The following is a 4,980-nucleotide window of genomic DNA, read 5'->3' as shown; positions in this document are numbered from 1 at the left end:
CTATTGTAAATAGTGCTGCGATGAACATCGGCGTGCATATATCTGTTCTTGTTATGGCTCTCACTTCTTTAGGGTATATACCTAGTAATGGGACATTGGCTTTCATATTTCTTGATTTTCTTTTTCCTTCTAAAGCTCCTTTTCCTTTGATAGCTTTTCAATTCCACCCATCAACTCTCCCCTCTTCACAGTATGTATCCTTTTTTCTTTGTTCTCTTTTCTATGACCAACCATAAATTTTGATTTCTACTGATAACTAAATCACAGACACTGCTAATACTCCTGTGTTTTGTGCCTATGTTTAAAACCGGATGAAATGAGAATTTCAGTTAGAAGTTAGTGAAATAAAGATGTAATACTTTCCCATCTGATCTCATGTACTTTCCTGAATTCCTTCTAGCCTCACGGATCCCAAAGTTCCCAAGTAAAATACCCTTGCAAGACTTACAGTCTCTACTGGTTACTGTCATTGCTATCTGCATGTCCCATCATGTTACTGTCATCATGCTTAAAATTTGCTTGAGTACCAACTATGTGCTAGGCACATGCTAGGTGTTTTATATACATTATCTCCTTTAGTCCCCCTGACAAGTCCTTTTGTCTTCATTGTAGAGATATGGAAACACTCAGCTCAAGATCATAAAGCTAATAAATGTGGAAGCTGAATCCAAATTTAGATCTTCTTGAGTCCAGAGCCTATGGCATAATATTTTGTCTTCACTCCACTCCTTTTCCCACCCAACCCCAAATTCACTTTCTTGTTCGGTGATACCACCTTCCATTGAGAAAGTTCCCACTCACAGCAGACCGTGCACAACAAGGCGTAACGCTGCCCAGCCCTGTGCCATCCCCAGCTGTTGCTGTGCCTGAGTCCACTCAGTTGCAGCAGCTGCCAGTCCATCTTGATGAGTGTCTCCCTCCTTTTTGCTGACCTTTGCAGTGTCCTTCTCCAAGGACTGGTCCTTCCTGATCATGTAACCAAAGTACATGAAAGAATGTCTTGCCATCCTCACCTCTAAGGAGCTTTCTGGCTTGACTTCTTCTAAGACAGATTTGCTCTTCTGGCAGTCCATGGTATATTTTACTGTTTTTTTTACCAGCACCTTAATTCAATATATCAATTTTTCTTCAGTCTTCCTTATTCACTGTCGAGCTTTTGCTTGGCTTGGGTCAGGTGCAACTTAGTCCTCAGAGTGACATCTATACTTTATGACATTTTAAAGAGATCTTTTGCAGCAGATTTGCCCAATGCAGTACATAGTTTAATTTCTTAACTGCTGCTTCCATGGGTGTTGATTTTGGATCCAAGTGAAATAAAATCCTTGAAAACTTCAGTCTTTTTCTGTTTACCCACGATGTTGCTTATTGGTCCAGTTGTAGGGAGTTTTGTTTTTTTATATTAAGGTGTAATCCATGTTGAAGAATATAGTTTTTGATCTTCACCAGTAAGTGCTTCAAGTCTTGTTCACTTTCAGCAAGCAAAGTTGTGTCATCTCCATATCACTGGTGGTTTATGAGTCTTCGGCCAGTCCTAATGTCATGTTCTTCTACATATAATCCAGCTTCTCAGATTGTTTGCTCAGGATCAGTAATGGATATTGTTGTTGTTAGATGCCATTGAGTTGGTGTTTTCAACTCATAGTGACCCACTGCCCATTTCTGTGCCATGCTCAGAATCGTTGCTATACTTGAGCCAATTGTTGCCCCAGATGTGTCAGTCGTCTTGTTGGGTGTCTTCCCCTTTTTTCCTGATACTCTTCGTTAGCCAGCATGATATCCTTCTCCAAGAACCGGGCCCTTGTGACGAAAGTACAGGGGTCAAAATCTTGCCATCCTCACTTCTAACGAACATTGTGGCTGTACTTCCTCTAAGGCAGGTTTGTTTGTTCTTCTAGCAGTCCATGGTAACATTCATTAATTCTTTGACAACACTACAATTCAAATGGATTGATTCTTCTGCAGTCTTCCTTATTCATTGTCCAGCTCTCACATGCATATGAGGCTATTGAAAAGACACTGGATTGGTTCAGGTACATCTTCATGCCCCAAGTGACATCTTTGCTCTTCAGTACTTACCTCCAAGAAGTCGTGTGTTGCAGATTAGCCCAGTGCAATATGTTCTTTGATTTCTTGACTGCTGCTTTCATGGGCATTGATTATGAATCCAAGTAAAATGAAATCCTTAACAAAATCATTTTTTTCTCCATTTATCATGATGTTGTTTACTGGTCCAGTTGTGGGAATTTTTGTTTTCTTTATGTTGAGGTATAATCTGTACTGAAGACTGTAGTCCTTGATCTTCATCAATAAGTGCTTCAACTCTTCTTTACTTTCAGCACACAAGGTTGTGTCATCTGCATAGTGCAGGTTGTTAATGAGTCTTCCTCAAATCCTGATGTCACATTCTCCGTATTATCCAGTTCCTGGTCTTATTGCTCAGCATACAGATTGAATAAATATGGTAAAAGGATACAACCCTGACACACCCTTTTTCCTGGTTTTCTTCAAACGACTACTTCTTGGTCTGTGGCAGGTTCCTCATGAGCACAATAAGTGTTCTGGAATTCCCATTTTTCACAATGTTATCCATAATTTTTTATGATCCACACAGTTGAGTGCCTTTGCATAGTCAGTAAAACAGGTAAAGGTCTTTGTTTTCAGTGAAGATCTGTCTTACGTCAACAATGATTTCTCTCATTCTACACCCTTTTCTGAATCTGGCTTGAATTTCTGGCAGTTTCCTGCAAATGTACTGCTGCAACCATGTTTGAATTCTCTTCAGAAAATTTTTACTGGTGTGTGATATTAACGATACTGTTCAGTAAGTTCCACATTCTGTTGGATCTCCTTTCTTTAGAATGGGCACAAATATGGATGTCTTCTGGTCAGTTGGTCAGGTAGCTGTATTCCAAATTCCTTGGCATAGACGAATAAGCACTTCCAGTGTTGCCTCCACTTGTTGAAACATCTTCCGTTAGTATATTGTCAGTTCCTGGAGCCTTGTTTTTTGCCAATTCCTTCACTGCAGCTTGAACTTCTTTCTTCAGTTCATCAGTTGTTGATCATATATTATCTCCTGAAATAGTTGAATGTCAGTCAGCCTGTTCTTTTTGGTACAGTCACTGTGTATATTCTTTCCAACTTCTTTTGATGCTTCCTGCATCATTCAGTATTTTGTCCATAGAATTGTTCAGTATTGCAACTCGAAGCTTGAATTTTTTCTTCAGTTTTTCCAGCTTGAGGAATGGTGAGCGTGTTCTTCTCCTTTGATGATATTGTTCAATAATATCCACATTTTGTTGGATCATCTTTTTTTTTTTGGAATGGGCTTAAATAGGAATCTTCTGATCAGTTGACCAGGTAGCTGTCTTCCATATTTCTTGGCATAGATGATTGAGCACTTTCAGCATTGCATCTGTTTATTGAAACATCTCAATTGATGTGCCATCAGTTCCCAGAATCTTGTCTTTTTTTTTCTTTTTTTTTTTTGCCAGTGCCTTCAGTGCACCTGGACTTCTTCCTTCAATGACATCAATTCTTGATCATATGCTGCCCCTGAAATGGTTATTTTGGTACAGTGACTCTTATCTTTCATCTTGTTTTGATGTTTGAAGACTGAATTTTTTATTCAGTTCTTTCAGCTTGAGAAATGCTGAGCATGTCTTTCCCTTTTCATTTTCTAACTCCAGGTCTTTGCACGTTTCATTATAATACTTTGTCTTGAGGCATTCTTTGGAATCTTCTGTTCAGATTTTAGTAGTGCTCGTGACATAGTGCTTAGGTACTTGACTGCTAACCAGAAGGCTAGTGGTTCCAGCCCACCAGCCACTCCTCAGAAGGAAGATTGGGCAGTCTACTTCTATAGTGATACTGCCTCAGAAACCCAAGGACAGGTCGCTGTGAGTAGGAGTTGACTCAACGGCAGTGAAGTTTGGGTTTTATTTTTTTGTTGCTCAGTTTTTACTTCATCATTTCTTCCATTCCTTTCAGCTGCTCTATGTTCAGGAGCAAGTTTCAGAGTCTCTACTGACTTCCATTTTGGTCTTTACCTTTCTTCTTGGTGACCCTTTGCTTTCTTCATTTGTAATGTCTTTTCTGCCATCCCACAGCTCATCTGGTCTTCAGTCATTAGTGTTCAGTATGACAAGTGTACTCTTGGGATGGTCTCTTAATTCACATGGAATATATTCATACTTTAAGTATTGTGGACTTGTCTTAATTTTATTCATCTTCAACTTGCACTTGGCATATGAGCTATTGATGGTCTGTTCCACAGTTGATTTTCTACTTTCCTGTTTAAAATCCTTTTATAACTCTATCATATCAAAAAGATAAAATCCAATTCCTTAGTATGTCACAGATTTCCTTTAGTAAATGATTACGGTAAGCTTCTTCACTGACTATTTTACCATAATTTGTGCTTGGTTACACCTGGTTGCCCTCTGCCCTTGTACTTTTGCACCTGCTATTGCCTTCCTCTGGAATTCCTACTCTTTGTTATCTACCTAGCAAACTTATTCTTAAGCTCAAGACTCAGCTCAAATATTTTCATCTCTATTAATACTTTCTAATTCCCTATTCCCACTCGGCTGTGTGATATTAAGCTCATCTGACTTTTAGATGTCTCCATTATAAACTTGTATTAAAATCTACCCCATAGAGGAGATTAAAAGAAATAATAAATTTTAAATACCTGTAAGCAGTTGTCTTCCTTCTTTGTGTCCTGGTGAATAACAGTGCTGTAATTGAATGTCCACATCTGTTCCTGATCCTTGAGTTCCTTAAGACTGGAGAATTGGTATGTTGTTAGGTGCCGTTGAGTTGTTTCCAACTCATAGCGACCCCATGCACAGCAGAATGAAACACTGCCCAATCCCACGCCAGCTCCATGATCCCTGCTATACTTGAGCCCATCATCACAGCCACTGTGTCAGTCCATCTCATTGAAGGCCTCCCCCTCTTTTGTCGACCCTCCACTCT

The 4,980-nt window shown here is 39.4% G+C and overlaps 1 protein-coding gene across 1 annotated transcript in view; it reads left to right on the top strand.

The window, feature by feature from the left end:
* The window catches only part of ASZ1 (ankyrin repeat, SAM and basic leucine zipper domain containing 1), a 105,891-nt gene that overhangs the window by 85,939 nt on the left and 14,972 nt on the right, over positions 1–4,980 (top strand). The gene's annotated exons all lie outside the window — the stretch shown is intronic.

The sequence above is a fragment of the Orycteropus afer genome, unplaced genomic scaffold (assembly GCF_000298275.1).
Source record: "Orycteropus afer afer isolate SDZICR_OR568_19922 unplaced genomic scaffold, OryAfe1.0 scaffold00462, whole genome shotgun sequence".
Lineage (NCBI taxonomy): Eukaryota > Metazoa > Chordata > Mammalia > Tubulidentata > Orycteropodidae > Orycteropus > Orycteropus afer.
Note: the sequence above shows the minus strand (reverse complement) of the source record. Positions and strands in the feature narration are given on the sequence as shown.